We start from the raw sequence: 17,961 nt of genomic DNA on the forward strand, positions 1-17,961 counted from the left end.
AGTATCGAGATTAAGTTTGCTAGGCTTGAAAAGTAGAAGTTGATGTGAAACAGTATTAAATGCATTCGCAAAATCGATAAAAATGCGATCCATAAATGACGATGAATCCAAAATGGAAAACAAATCGTTGGTAAAAGATGTGTAAATTGCCGCTTACAATAACGACGCTGCGAAGAAGGGTGCATGATTGGGGTACCACAAAAGGCGGCAGAGATGTTCATATTCCTTTCAGATCAGGATACATTGCCAAAAGGAGTGTGGTAATTAGAAAAAAAATTCAATTGCCTTTAATGTACGCCGCGTATAGCTGCGCACCCGCACTGCCGTATCCCGCGAGAAACGGTGCCTGCTATTTCTTTTCTCTTTTTTTTATATCCCTAACGCCGTGTGTCGTGAGCTAATGTTTGTGGCCTCTCGCGGGAGCAGACAATGCTCGAGCGGCTTCCCGAGATCAAAGGGACTATCTTATTTCGCACGGAGGCGAATCTTTTGTCGTGCGGAGACAAGTAAGTTGGGGTGTGGAGAAGGTGCATATGGGCTCTCCCGAATTCCCGGCGCGTGGGCGGGCCAAGCAGCATGGTTCGCCGCAGAGAGCTCTGCGTCTGTGCTGTGTTGGTCGACCGTACGTAGTGGGCGGGCCGGGCCGGCATCGCTATGTTAAATTGTTCAGAGCTCTGGCTCAGGCAGGAGTCTATATACTCAAACCGTGACAGGCAGTGATGACGCGCTACGAAAGCTCATTTGGGCCCAATTCAGATCGAGGTTGAAAAGATTGAACGCTTCGGGGCAGCTGCGGCCTTTTGGGGCAGATATAAATACCAGAAATGACGTGTGCACTTCAGTAAGTCTCCTTACGTGCGGAAGTGAGAAAACATTTGCTAGTTCCGCACTTGTCAGCATCCAGAAACGATCTAACTCAGAGTGACACAACCCGGGCTTTTACGCCGATTGCAAATGTCGCATTATTTCGACGTCCGATGTTATTTGGACGCTCACAACTTCCTGTCTAGACATGTTTGTCTGATCATTGTGTGACATTGTCAAGTTCACTACTACCTCGATTGCGCCGCTTGATGAACCCGATCACGCTATTGGGCAATGACGTCACTAGAACCATCTATCACTATCACTAATTGCCACATAGGCGAGCAAAACGCAGAAGAACGCCTACGTAACGAGTGTGCTGTACGCGGTGATCGAGTCCTGTCAAAAAAGTTGCCAAAACGAGCTGCAGACCACCTATCGTCAGCCGCAGCAAACTTACCCGAAAGCTTTATCTCGTACCCGATGACTATCGCCTCGGAGTGCTGTAGGTAGTCCAAGCCTCGCTTTCCGTCATTCGGGTTAAGTCTGTATGCAGCTGTTCACATCTCGTTGTCACACATCATTCCCGCGTGTCCTGGCCACACATCCTCTCTACGCCAACCATGAGCCAAGAAATGGTTTCGCACGACAAAGTGTCGACGACTCGTAAGCTGCCGAGAATAAGAGCTTCGCAATAACGTTATCCCCAGCTGCTCGCTGCACAACCATGCGGAAGTGAGGCTCTCTACAGGCTGCTGCTGTTTTTGTTATGCAATAAGGAGCGAGTCGACATAACACATGTCGACTTGCTTGAGTTGTGTTTGGCGTCCATGGTCGTCCAGCAGTCTCACGCTCCCTGAATTATACTGTGCGCTTGCATGAAGAAAGCTTCGCGAATGCGATGATACGCAGCGTGTGCTCTGTACAGCTTCTCACGCTGAACTCTGTATTAACTCTTAACTAAGAAGAAAGAACTACACCGGTTGCATCAATTCTTATCTGTCTCACTGCATCCATGCAGTTGCCGAAATGAATGTAATTTAGAAGTTATTACCAATATTTTCTGCTTATACTATTAATATATATGTAGTATTTGCTGCAGACTGATCGATGTAATGCGCATAATAGCTTAGTAGGCGTTGCGTATGTAACAATATTTACGAAGGGCCGGCAATACGAAACGGAACAAAGCAACTGTTCAGGATAGTGAAGCGGCGGATGCTTAAGCGCGTTCACTTAGCCATGTGCCCGTCCTATACGTGGCTCCTTAGTAGGCCGATATTCGTGTCCCAGCGTCGCTCCCTCCCCCTCCTTCAGACATAAGCTGCGACACTGCACGCGCTGTGTCCGACCGAACGCGTGCATTGCCGACGGGGTGACCGGCTGCCGCTGATTGCACGTTTCCTCGGGCACGCGTTCCCCGGAGCCCATTTGCGTGGATCAATATTTGAGCGCTTAGCCGCAATGTGTGCGGAGGCCGTTGGTCCCTTCGGTATATTTGCCTGGTTCTGTTAGTGGGTGCCCCTCTTCCTGCGCGCGCTGCAAAGATAACTCCTTGGCAGCGGTAGTTGTGCTCGTATCCCGTGCGCTTTCCTTTTTGTTTGATGTTGTGTTACTGATCGTTCCAATTTTGTTCCGACCATTCGTATCCTACACGCGCGCCACGGTTGTGCAAACGTCACCGATACGCTCTGGTCGCCATGTTCCTGAATTAGATCGCGGCATTTGCCAGAATGTCGAGACAGAAAAAGCAGACATTGGACGTCACGTCATGACGTGCTGCAGACTGCCACGCTACGTTTGTTTGAAAAGGGCTCTGTAGTTATCATTCCCAATTAACAGAACTGAACGAGTCATATGAATCGTTCTGTGTAGGATATGAATCCTGGTTGCTAAATAACGCCGCCTCTTGCCTGAATATCGTCGAGTATTGCACAATGCGTATAACCATGGTAGGAATATTGGCCGTATTCTGTTTTCACGGAAAGCTGCACTATTTGACTCAAATTTTAGCATCTTATTGGTTGGTTTTGGTGTTTTAACGTCCCAGAGCGACTCAGGCTATGAGAGACGCCATAGTGGAGGACTCCGGAAATTTCGACCCCCCTGGAGTTTTTTAACCTGCACTGACATCGCACAGCACACGGGTGCGTTGCTTTTCGCCTCCATCGAAAAGCGGCCGCCGTGGCCGGGATTCAATCCTGCATCCTTAACCTCTCCCAAGGCTGGATTCTCAGCTCATCCTCCCGCAGAAAAAGAGGAACCAGAGTTGGAAGCTCCTGGCAAATCGGCCATGCCACGTGGTCGCGTGACATAAGAAAACGCTACGGCCAATCAGTGCCATGCCATGGCAATCACCGACTACCACCTGCCAGAGCTGTGCCCGTCAGTGTGTTAATTGGAGAAATATGGGAGAGTCCTTCGCCCTGCCGTGGGTATAGTCAGACTGATGATGATGATTTCAAGTCAGACACGCTACCTTTATGCCACGCAGGCATGTTCTTCCGTCTCGATTAGGCGGGGCTTTATATCTGTGTTGGGCGCTTTTCCATATTCACAGAATGTGGCAGCGTACGACTGAATGCTAAATAGTATGTGCGATATAATTAGAGGAACAACTTAAGGAATTAGTAATTGAGCGAGTAAAAAATTCGTCCACGCCGGCAAACGGTAGCCATTAACTCTGTCGCGTCAGACGCTTAAGGGCGAAGTTTAAGTGTCCCTTCATTTTTGTTTTTACATCAAACCTTATGCCTAACGGTTCCCTATCCCGGTTTCTGAATACTTTCTCTCAGCAAGTGGTGGATATCAGTGAAGTAGCGTGTGTGCTTGTCTGACACTCATCAACATGGGGATTCTTATTGCGTTCTTTGTAGAGAATTATGGCAGCTCTGCAGCTACTATATATATGTATTTCAGTACTCTCGCATGCGACTGACCTACCCCACGATTCTGCAGTGCCTGTATGACTGCTGACATTCGACCGAATCAAATGTTTTCCCGTAATCTATGAAATGTATAATACAGGGGTGGTTATAAGTTATGAATTTTTCTTTCACCTGATTGATAGTGTAGATATGATTTATTGTCGAGCAGCCGTTACGAAAACCTGTCTCGTCCTCTGGCGTATTGAGGTCATTGGTTTTCCTGAATTTAATGGCGATCACCTCAGTAAACTGCTTACATTTAACGGATAGTAAGCTGAAAGATCTGTAAATTTTCATGCTTTTTGGCCTGCCATTTCATATGAATTAAGGTAGTGTTAGCGTTTTTCCAACGTTCCATCGTTGTCGAGGCCATAGAGCATTGCGTATACAAATTGAGATTTTCTAGCACGGCCTCTCCACCGTCATTTAACAAATCCGAAGTCACGTTATCCTACCCAGCTACTTCCCAATTTTCATTGATTCTTTGGCTTTATTTACTTCGTTCTTTTTAGTGGCGAAACTTCTGATTGGCTTGCATTACTATTGGTAATGGCATTGCCCTTTTTGTCTCTTAGCTCATACATCTGCATGATTTTCCTGTGCTTAGTTTCCTCTTGACGATTTTTAGGCTACTGGCGTTCTTCAGAGTATGTGCTCAGTTTTGTCCGTGTATTCTGCTTTAAATCAGATACGGTTTCTGATTGGCTTTTATAGGTCTGATATGAATTCGACACTGCCGTTATCACTATTATCGAGGCTAGTTGTATCGAACAATTGTTTCTGCCTAGAAGTCAGACAGTCCCTTTGAATATTTTATGCAAACGCACGGCATTATTTGTGTGTATCAATATGACGGCGAAAGGAGCATTCGATGTGTCGAAAGGCGTGTCACACCCCTGTGACGCTTTTCCCAACGGCGCCTTTTCGCGCGGGGAGATGGGTCACTGTGCTGCTTTTGGCACCCACTGACAGCCAGCCCTAATGCCGTGAGCCCCCGTGACAATGTGAACGTGCTGTGCCTTGAAACTGGCCTTCGTTCTCACACTACATTGCTGCTTTGAGATGCAGTCAACCTAACTAAAACACAACGGTGGTATTGCCTGACGTCCATCACGGCCGAGTACGCTGAAAAAAACAACCGTAACTTAACTTCAGTCGCATTATTCATTATAAAGTGTACTGGTAACAAGATTTCACATCTTGTTACAGGGAGCGGATAGTTACAAAGCAACGTCCACTGCGGCTTCGATTCGAAGCATGTTACGCCTAGCAACTAGTAGCGAGCGCTATATATAATATATGCTCCAGCCTCGCTTGCAGGTGTAGCCTGGTTGTCGTGAGTTGATCTTACCTATTGTCGTTTTTAATGTATAAGACTATCGATATTTCGAACAGCTTTTCGGGATCCCTTTGGACTGCGATATGTCCGGCTTCAACACTACATGAAGGCGATTTTCTTGTTCGTGTCCGTTTTGTTTTTCTGTTTCGGGCGGGTCGTTCAGAGTTATGTTGCGCGGCACGTACATATGACATTATGTGTTCATGTTTGTAGCCGAATGATACTTGCATTCAGATGTGACCTATGTTCTTGTTATGTTTCGCGTGCGTGACATCACATTTGTAGCAATATCTAGTTTGTTCATTTTATTGCGTGCCTTCTAAGTATTAGTAACTCGACAGGCACTCACAACTAACTTGCATCAGGCTTGTGCACTTTCGAAACGTTTTAGCCATGCTACTTACGAATATTTTGCCCATTATCTTACATATGCTAATAAAGCACAAGCTTCAACTGCGCTTTCTTCCTTAGGTTGGTTTGGTTTGGTTTGTGGGGTTTAACGTCCCAAAGCGACTCAGGCTATGAGAGACGCCGTTGTGGAGGACTCCGGAAATTTCGACCACCTAGGGTTCTTTAACGTGCACTGGCATCGCACAGCACACATTAGGTCGCAACAAAATCGAAGAGTGTGTTTGATCGTTATGTATGCCCATATCGAGCAAACATGTATGGTACATGATCTTGTTTTGCTAGGAGATGCTAATTGCTGTTTCTATACGCCAAAGCATGCGCACTCTAATGGGCAGGACATCCGGACTCATTGATTGCAGCAGGGTCAGGCTGCACTGGTTTCCATGTGAAGCAGATATACGCCTCGCTGCATGCCTTGCGTTAGTTTTTAACCTAACAAGGTTTTCCGGGAGTGCAGCTTGCGGGTTACTATAAGTAAATGCAGGATTCTGGCAATGTTCACCCTGAACTGGCCGAAGAAGTATACGTAGACTAACATTAAAATGACGGTATAGGCAACCGTGCGTGCATTTCTAGAAATCATTCGTAGCAAAGCCCTCATACGCGTGTTTATCGGTTATCGAATGAATGCGGCGGCTCCGGTCATAAAATGGCATAAATCACCAAATAAAGGAGCTCGAAATTTTGCTGGACAAGTGGGGAGCTGGTATAAAGAAGAGGGTAATGGTTCAGAAATTGCACGAAACACGAAGCTGCCCTCGGAACTGCTTCAGCTGTGCCATAAAGAATGGCAATCTTTGAAAACGATTTTTGCGAGAATGAAGCACCCTGTAGTTCCCAAACTTGCCGCAAGGTTTGGCAGCGGTGACGAAAATGGCTGTGAAAATTTCAATGGTGTGCATGAAACCTCTGAAAACACACCGCAGTTTTACATTTACAATAATCAGTCTTAAAAGAGCAAGTAGAAACAAAAACGTTATATACGGGCAAAAAATGCAAACATGTAAGAGCTTTATGCAACTGCCTGGTTTTAGCCGAGCGTTCAATCATCTTTATTGGGCACATAAGTTGGCGTTCGCGCACAAATCATCTGCCCAATATTAGTATCATGCTGGCAGTGCTCTGGTCCCATGCTGGACCGGATGGTGACAACATTGTACCAATATCAGACCAATTAATTGTGATGCCTCAGAAAGGTCTCGGTGCTTGCGGTGCTTGCGGCGCTTGCGACGAAATGGAAAAGTGCTGGGTCCAAAATTTTCTCTCCTCGAAATCGAAGGCAGCTCGCTATGTACTTGATCTGATTACCGTGGGGGCTTTCATATCATCATCATCACCATCATCATCATCATCATCATCAGCCTGACTATACCAACTGCAGGTCGAAGGCCTCTCCCATATTCCTCCACTTAACCCGGTTATGTGCTAGCTGCATCCACTTGACCCCTGCGAACTTCTTAATCTCATCCGCCCACCTAACTTTCTGCCGCCCCCTGCTACGCTTTCCTTCCCTTGGAATCCAGTTTGTTATCCTAAGCGACCATCGGTTATCCTCTCTTCGCACTACATGTCCTGCCCACGCCCATTTCTTCTTCTTAATTCCCACTAGAATGTCAGTAACCTGAGTTATTTCTCTGACCCACTCTGCACGCTTCCTATCTCTTAATGTTACCCCTACCATTTTTCGTTCCATAGCCCTCTGGGTTGTCCTCAACTTAAGTAGAACTCTCTTGGTTAGCCTTCACGTTTCAGCCCCATAAGTGAGTACAGGTAAGATGCAACTGTTATATACTTTCCTCTTTAGCGATACCGGTGAGCTGCTAGCCATAATCTGTGAGTGCTTGCCGTCTATTTACCGACTCTTCTGCAGAAAACAGCATAGGGAGGTTGCTTCCCGCAGATTCCTGTCTATGTCCTACGGTCCTGTACCCCGTACAGGAACTTCCTTAGGAGTCCACACACGGGCCGCATGGGTGTCCTGTGCTGGTCGGTAGATGCAAAAGTGGCGCTTTAAGAACTTACCGAGTGTTAATCACAGCCCATTGGCAGCCACGGAAAGGAAGATGGCATACATGGTGATATGATACATGCGGTTTAACGTCCCGAATCGGCTCGGAGTAGTAGAGGATTCCGGAATAACTTCTACCACCTGGAGAACTTTCACTCGCACTGACATCGTACAGCACGCGGGTTCCTTTTTGCTTTCCGCTTCTATTGAGATGTGATCGCCGTGATCTGGTTCGAACCCGTGTGCAGGAAAGAAAACAAAATATAATCCTGGAAACCCCTGATATAAACGATGCCCTGTGACCTGCAGGAGTTTTCATGTGAAAAAAAAAATACTAATAAAAGTCGCCTGAAACCTCAAGCACACCAGAAAATTTCATTTATATACTTGCGAGCTGTTCCAGCTGTGACTACCCAAGCTTTCTTTTTTTTTAAACTAATTTCTTGCTGTTGAAAGTAGTATGGGCTGTTCTGCAACACGTTTTTCATTGTGTAAGTCGAGTTAATCAGCCATATTGCTGAACGTTGGGTAAGTTGGTTAACGTTCGTTGGTAACAACAGTGCAAGAGGGGCAGACACGACACAAATGGAAATAGATGGGTCAAGCGCTCGGCGCATGTTTTCCTTTTCTGTCGCGTCTGCGCCTCTTGCGCTCTTGTTAACAACTGAATAATTAGTTGGCACTAACTGGCCCCGAGTTCATCAGAGCACGACCGGAACATGCGCTATGCGCCGCCCCTCAAAAGAGTAACGTTTGGCGTTATCACCCTCGCCTGGCGTGGGACTAGTAGGACTAGTGGGAATAGCTTCAGCTGTCGCAATCCATCGTTATAGCCCCCTGTAGGAACAGCGTCAAAGAAGAAGGTGCAGGCTGTGGCTGCTGCGTTTCGCATCTGAGTCCAACCTCGTCAACAAAAGAAAGAAACAGATATAAGGGGAAGGGGGTGCGGTTTATATATATATATATATATATATATATATATATATATATATATATATATATATATATATATATATATATATATATATATATATTAGTACAGGGGTTTAAAGTTAGACCATAAACTGAAATATGGAAGTGAAGACGTTGGGAAAGAGCGAGCAATTATTCAATACCTTCTGAAGAAAGGACTGACACAAAAAGAAACTTACTTAGACATGTTGGATACACTAGGGGATAATGCTTCTTCTTATGCAATGGTGAAAAAGTGGTTGCCACATTCAAACGTGGGAAGACATCAACTGAAGATGCTGAAGATTATTACTCATAACATGCACAGGTGAAAATGTCCAAAGTATGAACACACTGTAGTGACCGATCGACATGTCACACAATGCAGGATCTGTGGCCGTATTGGTGGAGATGATTAGCCATATCCTAGCACACCGGCTGAACATTCTAAGTTCCGTCCCGATTGGTGACTTTTGACATTAGAGAACAATCGTCTTGGCTAACTTCTCTACGCGAAAGATATAAAATGTTTGAAGCTGATATTAGGTTTTTTCTGCAGGCATTCACTTCAATACATTAAACTCGAGTGCATTACTTTCGTTCTGAGTAAATAGCTGCTTCGAAGCAGTGGAAACATCCCACCTTTCCCTGTCGCAAAAAAGGCAAAGGTGGCCCTATCCGCTGGCAAGGTATTCTGGAATTCCAGCCAGGAGTATCAGTCACCTGGATTTCCTCCAGAAAAGCCCGACTACCACTGGGGAGTATTATGCAGCCCAGATTCACCGCCTGTGATCAGTTGTTAACGAAGAACGGCCAGGGATGTTCTGGAAAGGGGTCAGCGCGCACATCAGCCGTTACGATAGCTGCAATTCACTTTTGTGGTTCCCGGGTATTTCCGACCCCATCTCTGATTCTGCGGATTTCACTTCCTCCGGCAACCATCATTTCCCACCGATAAAAGAGCGGTGATGGACCCACCATGGAGACCGTAAAGGACTTTTTTGGGAAGATTAGAACGTAATGTTCTACAATAGTGGAATAATGAAACTGCAAGAGTAAATGCATATATACTATATATAACCCTATATAGAGGGAAACTATCTCGAGAAGTGACTGCATAATTTCGACCCGTCGTAACTATGTCAGGGTTAGAGTCGAACTTTTCAGGTACCCCTTGTAAATATCCATCCGAGTGAAAGCCTACGATCTCCTCTAAGCTGTGTCCACTTATTCCCTCGTTTTCTATTCGCGTTTTATCTGTTGCTTATTGTATACATCTCCCATTCCTAATCTTTCTCCCCTTCCATTTTACTCTCCCGTTTCGTTTTCATGCAAGGTCTCGCCAGTATCTAGCAAGGAATAAAGACGGATTAGCACTTGGTGTAACTTTTTTTTTCCTGTCGGCTAAGAAGTCAGACACGGAACTCAAAAGAAGCCAGAAACTCTAATACAGGCATTTTTGCAATAAAGCGCCTTCACTCCGATCCCATCAGGGGACTCACTTGACACGGCACTTAACTTCGCTGAGTTCGCAAGAAGTACGGAAAGCGCAGAAGAAGACAGAAAGCAAAACAACGCAACAGATTAATCGATAAAAAAGAAATAACCAGCGTGCAGGAGGGCCGGTACCGTGCTTCGATTCGCTCGTATCCTATTCCGGAGGAATCGATTGTCGCGCCAAGATACGGTTCCTTTGCAGGCGAGCTCCTTTGCGCGCGTCAAATTATTTCCCTCTGCGTGCGCGACAATTCGAAGCTCTTTCTCTGGTTGCTTCGAATTGCTTCGCACAACTTGTTTAAAAGAAAACAAAACAAGTAGAAAGAAAAACGAATTTCCGGGATGGAGCCAGAGGCTTCCTGTGCCCAGCTTGAGTAAGTTTGTAATTTTTGTGTGCTGTCTTTCTTCAATCTCATTGATGAGAACGCACGTTGGACTATATACAGTCCTATAAAGTGACTCTGAGTTCCTCTTTCTGCTTTTCCCCCTGAGATATCTAATTTCCGTATTTGCCGGCTGGTGTATCCGAAGCAGCCACATCGAAGGTAACTGCGTTACATACATGCTACAGATACGGTAAAGCGAGTATAGCAGAACTGTCGCATAGCCAGTTGTTGTTGTGGTTGTAGGAAGAAAGAAAAGAAAATGCACGGGCCTGCTACTAGTTCTGTAGCTGAGCCACCTTCGCTGCCTCGTGCGGACAGAAGAGAGAAAGTAGAGAAGAAAGAAAAAGAAGAGGGAGAGAAAGACGCGTGCCGCAACAACCGTCTTCCATCACCGAAGTAGTGGCGGGTGCAATGACGGCCTACCACAGATAAAATTCGCTGGCAAGCTAGTCCCCCCCCCCCCCCCCTCCTCGAGCGACGCTGCCCTACCTATACCAGCCCCATCAGGGCCAGGACCAGCCACCCTCCGTCCCCTCCGCCGAACAAATTCTGTTGTGGCTGTAGAAAGAAGGAAAAGAAAATGCACGAGCCTGCTACTGGCTCTGTAGCTTAGCCACCTCCGCTGCCTCGTGCGGATAGAGGAGAAAATAGAGAAGAAAGAAAAAGAAGTGGGAGAGAAAGATGCGCGCCGCAACAGCTGTCGTCCACCACCGAAGCGATGGCGGGTGCAATGACGGCCTACAAGAGATAAAAATACAGTGGCAGGCTAGCCCCCGCCGCAAGTGGCGGTGACCTACCCGTCCCAGCCCCATCAGGGCCAGGAGCAGCCACCCTCCGTCTCCTCCCTCGCATAGCTAGTTCGCACGCCACCTATGTCATGTTCCGCATGGCATACAGGTAAATGGAGGTCGTGGAATAACTTAGCAGCTTGGATTGCACGGCAATAAGACAAAGAAAACCCAAGATGCCAGGAAGGCGGGAAGGACACATGCCGTGTTTCGACTTACGCACGCGGGTATAAGGTGGAATTTTTAAGATTAAAAAAAAAAAAAGGGAAAGAAACACCACTTTGTAGTGCTGTTATGGACAACTCGGGCGCAACCAACTGGGATGACGAAATGCGCCTTGTCTGTAACGACAGTGGAGTGGAGTCCTCGGCACCGTCACTCGCGTTTCAGGTTTCTCCTGGTGCAAGTGTGCTCCGCAGTTAATGCGTACGTGCGTACTTGTTTAAAACGAAAAACTGTGCTGAACAGCTGGCGTAAGATCGTGACGCACATGTTATCGCGCAAAAGTGCGTAACACGCACCCTCAGCTGTCATGCAAATGTCCAAACAAATGGGAACTGCGTGGTTATAGACCTTGTTTACCCTAATTGTGTTGTTCGAATGACCTTCCTTTAAAATTTTAAACCGTTTGCGAACTTCCTTCGCGTTATTTCTCCTTCGGTAACCCATACACGTGCCCTGATTTTACCTTCCACTACAGCACGACACTTACTCTGCCGATTTGTGCCTTTTCGAGATACATGTGCACATTTATGTCATTGTAGGTGTTCCGTCTTTACACTTCTCTGGAGGCTGCACAGCTTCCAGTTTTTGCACAGAGTGCGAGCACACGGTGATTCTGTCTCGAAACATGTCTTCCCTGGTATCTCTTTTTTTTCTTTACGCACTAATAACCGAACAGTAGTGATAGGGGCTCTTTTGTTTTTCTCTCGTTCTGTGGCATCAACCGCGCCACAGTTTAAGACGAGCCGAGGCGTCACGCACGCTCTGGAAAGAGCTTCGTGGCTCTCTGGCAGTGCTGACGTCTTCACCACGCTGGGTGGCCACTTTCTTTCGCTTTTAAAAAAAAAAGTGTTTTTTTTTCTTTTTGTCTCGAGCTTCTGCTCTCTTTTATTTATTTTTAAATGATTTTAAGCCTGGCAAAGCTTTATACCTAGTCCGGGCTCCCTCTCCTCTTTTTTGTGATTTATTTTTCTCGGTTGGAGAGGACGAATAAAATGGTAAAATGGGTGGCCACTTTGCTTGTAGCCACCTTGAGTAAATAGATGCGGCGATCTGCTGGCCACAGCCAACAAAAGCGTCCGAAATACAGTTTCAAAGGTCCGATGATTTGCATATCTGGCAGAGACATGACATAACCCGCAAACGCTTCGTGCGCTTGTGTTTTTCCGTCCCATCGGTTCTTTGTAAAACACGTTATTAATGCAGGTCTCGGTACTTTTAATGTTCAGCTCGCACTTCATTTTCTTCATATCCGCCATCGCTTAGCTAAGAGAAAGCATACTGACATTTGCGAACACACCTGTTCGAAAGCACGGAGAAGGAGCCAGCGGAATGCGTAATTAATTACTGGCACGAATCGCTTTTGCCGGCTGGCAGCGCTTTAGCATTCGTTTGCATTAATGTCCGCTAAAAGCGGCCCAGCCAGCGCTATTTCTCGCCGTTGCCACTTCCCTCGGGCTGTTTTCACCGCAAGCAGCTTCGACAACGCCGACTGTGTGAAGGTACTGCCAGGAGCCGCTATCCCTGTGATTCAATTGTTTCCAAATTTGTTTTCATGTTTGCTGTTATCATCTATTACATTGGTGTAACTATCCCTAGAAGGATAAACGTAAAAAAATTTGTCGTTTAAGTTCGGTGCAAAAGGCCGCTTATGTTCGCTAGAAAATGTCGCAGACAATGCACGAAATCAAAGACGTAGAAGCTAATGTCTACTGCACCTTTTTTTTTTTGTTGTTGTTGTTGTTGTTGTTGTTTTACGCTGAATCACGTTGTTGAGGCCCAAGTTGAGTCTTCTTTTAACTGATGCCCATTTTAGTCGTAAGCGGAGTTGTGAAAGAAGAGAAGAAAATGAGACAGAAAAAAAAGGAGAAGAGCAAAGCAGATAAAGGAGTGAAGAGGAGAGTATGAACACACTGCATGACCGTTTCTCGCTGAATGTCTTAACTATAGATCAACACAATTTAGCCTGTAATTTCTCCTTCCTAAGCATTTTGCCGTGCGCTGCGATTTGGAACCGCGAGTCTCCTAAATTCTCTCAGTGTTGTTAATCAGGCAGCGTTCTTGTGGTGATTTTCACCTGTTGGCGAAATATGTGCTTCTTTTTCTTTTCATGCAGTCATAATCGCTGCTACGGTCGTGCAAAGTAGAATGAGAACAATGTTTCGGCTATAAATAAATGGGCTGTAACAAAACGCCGACAGACATTCCTCGCTCGGCAAACCTCGGCAAGAAACGTCCAGGCGTTAGACTGAAGGAAAACGCAAACGCAGACGGAAGGGAGGCGCTGGCGTGCGAGCGCTTGTGTCTCCCCCGTCACGCTGGAATAATATTGACTTTGCCTCGCGCCTGCGCCAGATCATCTACTGGCTGCCTCACGGCTCGCTCTCTGTCGCCGCCGACATTAATGGGTGTTTGTGCGCCTCGGTTTGTGAGATGAAGCACCAACCGACGTCTTCGCCTCATTTTTTTTTTTTTATCTTTTCCGCCTGACTGTGCTTGGCATGGGTTTCTGCGCATTGTCTTCAATGCGCCACCTTTTCCGGCCAGTCCTCGAGTCTACTCAGACGCAACCAGTTGCCATCCTCTGTTCTGGCCCCGTCGCCTTTTTTTTCGATTAGTTGCACTCCGTGGTTTAATAACGGAATTTAGGCTAGCGAAGGCAATACCGACAAATAGGAAACGTCGCGTTTAAGAGCAGCGCTACCAAATGGCAGAAATCGCACATGAATATAAATATTAACACTGTGGCTCCCCCACTTTTTGCCTTCGTGCCTGAGCAGTCATTGATTAGAAACTACCATTTTTAAGCTGCGCTTATTTCTTTCTTTCTTTTTTCCCTCGTTGTTTTCAGTATGCATCGTTGTATCCATCAGTGACGTAAATTCTATTTGCTAATGTGGCAACCAGGGCCGGCTCTAACCCTGTCTGCAGAATTTGAAGATTATTTAATTTTCTGAGCGCTTGCGTCAGTCGTCGAGACACTCAGCATACGCTGTAGGTAAAGAATGCATGCTCTTTTCAGGTGTCAACAATGACATGAGGAGCTCTTCCCTTAAACGTTTGGTTTGGTCCGACGCAGTCGATGGCTGCTTTACACTCGTATGATCGTGAGCGGCACATGCAAAACAAACGCAAAACTCTGGCTCCCATAGAGAACTATACGTATAGCAAACCTATGTTGGCAACTGCGCATTCGTTCAGGCAACGTCACTTTCCCCACAAACCAAACCACTTTGTATCTCTACTGGAGTGGTGAAAAGTATTGGAGATTCTGGTGGGCGACGCTGAAAATGCACAAACAACTGGTGTTAATATTGCAACGCGTGTGAGGTCCGCATGTGCAGCTGCAACGACTGGTCCGCTCGAGAAACGATACTTCTCTCCCGAACAGCGAGAGTAAGCCACGCTAGACCAGCTATCTTTGCTTCCGCGAAGCTCTACAAAGAAACACCCTGTCAGAAACAACCATTTTGTTCACAGAAAATAACACCTTAGGGTATTATTCGCTTGGCGTAGTTTCGCAGGTCTGACTATCCAGGAGATCAAGGTGTCGTCGCACCAAGGGGCCGTTGCAGACGCCACATCTATTTATGCTGCCTTGATGATTACGTCGTTCGCGTTTATCTGCCAGTACTACAGGACACAATTTTCGCTGCAATGACGCCTGCATAGCACCATTGTAAAAGGGCACAGCAGCAACATCGGGTTATGGTTCGGGCAAAATCATCGTCTTATCCTGGCCTTAACAGAGTCATGCACTGCTATTTCTACCAGAAACAGGATATTTATCTCGGGAAGTTTTTCTTCAAGCATTTCTCATATATTCCGAAGAAAACGGCTAAATCTGTTCATTTAATTGTTTTAATTTAGTTATACGTTTAAATACGTTTGTTTTGAAAAGAGCTTTGGCAAAAGCTGCTGTCAGGCTAGTTGGTGAATGTCTGACTCCTGTAAGCAGAAAAAGTAGCTGCTTCTCTTTTTCGTGCCTACAAATGGGATGACGTCAGAAAAAATAAATCGCAGTAACTAGGAAAGAAGCGATTAGAAACCAAAGTAACGAAACCGTACCTCGTACACTCGACAAAGGTGTAAAGTTAGATGGGTTTACTTGCGCCCCACTTTATTTATTTGTTTTTCTCCCACTAGCCACAAGGAGGAACGCGGTGGGAACCCATGCGAGTTCCTCTGAAAAACCAAAAGTTCTACAGGGCAATAACCTCATAAAATCTCATCTAATCGCATAGACTCTCACACGGTGCACACCATTATCATAAAATATCGTACATAATTTATGATAATGTACAAGAAACTATGAGACCTTATGCAATTATATGCGAAATGTATGTGATTTCTTATGTGAATTGAGTGAGATTGTGCGAGAAAAGGTGAGGTTATTGCCTCATACACTTTTTTCAGTAGGCGACGTTCCGTGCTTCGCCTGCACTCAACTCGGTTCAGTTTATTACCTCACAGAGTTCTGGCCGAAGAAAGGGCGACGAATAACAGGCTCGTGAACACTGCGCACGCGATTATGCATCGCGCTCGCCTATTGCGGGAAAACAGGATACTTTCAGTGCAAAGTTCGGTCCGCGCAAAGACTGCTGCCTCTGCTCTCCATCATCGATTTCCAGACGAGCCGCTTGTACACAAAACCAGGCAGCCAGGAGGCCGCGGAAAAGGGGGATCATCTACGGCGCACCGGAAGATGGCAGGCGCCTGCAGCGCAGGTCATGACTGCCGTGGAAAACAAATTCCCGTTCGCGTCTCTCGCTCACGCACTGGAAACTCGCGCTCCTGGCCGATATTTTGGAGCGAGACGCGCCGCCGCTTCAACCGTGGCTCACACCTCGGCTGTTTGTCAAGATCCGGCTTCCGCCGCGCAAACAACCTCGTTTATTTTCCAAAGCGGTTCCAACAACTTTTCGGGCCTCTCTGGCCTCTACTTTCCTGCATCTTCCCCTGTTTCCTTTTTTTTTTTTTTACATCCGAGTACACGTATACCAATCGGTGCCTTGGCTTTATCCCCTGCGTCGGTTTGTACGGTACTCGCATACATCACGTTCAATTCAGCTGCTTTCTTCTTAAGTTTAAGAGAAACGTCATCTTCCTCGTACTCATGCGAGCTGTCGTAGTTACAGATTTTTTTTTTTTTTGCTCCCCGGAATATGGGAACGTTCTCGTCTTCTGTGCGAAAGTCAGGCCCATTTATGCCCAACGTTCACTTTTTTTGCCTCTCATTTCTCTTCGCACCACAGTAGCGTAGTGTTCATTTATTTTAGTGTTCTGCAAAATGGCTACGACTTTCTTTTTTCCTTCGTCTGCGTGTACCCCCCCCCCTCCCCTCCGCCCCCCTCCCCACCCTCCCACATCTTTTTGGCCTTTTGAAAATATTCTAAGCAGGACGGGCATGAGTCACTAACTTCGGTATTTTTTTCTTCACACATTTTTCTGGACCCTTTGTTTAGGTGCCATTGTCAACTTCGACTCGTATTACGGTATTCTCGCTTCTTTGTGGGGAGGCCTTAAAAGGGAACGTTTTTCCTTTCTTTCCTCTGTCATTCTTCGCGTCAACGTTATACGCTTTATCCCCACTCTCCTCTACTCTCTTCTCTATTCCTTTCTCAGCTGTTTGATTTCGCTTCTCATTGACTGAGCGACAAAGGACGAGCAGCTTTCGCTCGACTGTCGACATAACGAGATGCTGCGCTGCATGAATTTGCGTGCTGCACGCCGCGCTGTCGGCATGTCATCCTCCTGGCTTTGCTGCATTTGTCGAGGCTGTTCTGTCCGTACTTTGAGTCAGCTGTTTCTTTGCACTTCGAGACGGAATTCTAGTTCGCATACGACGGGCAGGCAATGTGAAAGTCACTTAGTTTTAAATGAAGCCTTCAATGCGCCTTCTGCTTGTGTTTGGGCCTGCTTTGACGACAAGTAGGAACTCTGGAAACAAAAATAAAAATAATAAACGCCATCCGTCTTATTCTTTCTTTTTTTTAAATTTAAATTCCGCGGCGCGTCTTTCGCTTTTACTGGGAGAACGCAATCCATCAGCCGGTTCCTTTTTTTTTTTTTTTTTTTTTTTTTTTACAGCAGAAGCTTATTTGTATCCTTCAAAGTTTTGAGAACTGTTTTTTTTTTTTTTTTTTTTTTTTCAAGACGCAAAACGAAGTGAGATGGTTCATTTGTCCAAGCACTGGATAGAAATTACGTTTCTTGGGAATCAAAATTTTCATTGCGCTCACGGTGGTGCAGTGGTTGCGGTGCTCGACTACTGTGCCCATGGACGTGGGATCAAATCCCGGCTGTGGCGGCCGCCTTTCGATGTAAGCTAAAAGCAAGGCGTCCGTGTGCTGTGCGATGTCAGCATACAATAAAGAATCCCAGGGGGTCAAAATTTCCGAAACCCTTCACTATGGCCCCTCTCATAGCCTCTGCCGCTTTGGGACGTTAAACCCCACAAACCAAACCAAACCAACATTTTTTATTATACATAGAAACTTAATTCGATGTAGCCGTATGAGGTAGGATGAGGTATGAGGTAGGTACTCCATGTAATTTTTATCGTTTGTCTCAATTCTCTATGCCCTTTAGCTGTCAACATATCTAATGCAGGGCGGACTGCAAATGA

At 46.2% G+C, this 17,961-nt stretch overlaps 1 protein-coding gene and 1 long non-coding RNA gene across 2 annotated transcripts in view; one reads left to right on the plus strand and one right to left on the minus strand.

Moving 5' to 3' along the window:
* The window catches only part of LOC146197380 (dorsal-ventral patterning protein Sog-like), a 224,120-nt gene that overhangs the window by 181,394 nt on the left and 24,765 nt on the right, over positions 1–17,961 (plus strand). The window lies entirely within an intron of this gene.
* LOC146197381 (uncharacterized) overlaps positions 1–17,961 on the minus strand; it is a 201,353-nt gene that overhangs the window by 136,869 nt on the left and 46,523 nt on the right. The window lies entirely within an intron of this gene.

Source organism: Amblyomma maculatum, chromosome 3 (assembly GCF_055883805.1).
Source record: "Amblyomma maculatum isolate TAMU_Amacu chromosome 3, ASM5588380v1, whole genome shotgun sequence".
Classification (NCBI taxonomy): domain Eukaryota; kingdom Metazoa; phylum Arthropoda; class Arachnida; order Ixodida; family Ixodidae; genus Amblyomma; species Amblyomma maculatum.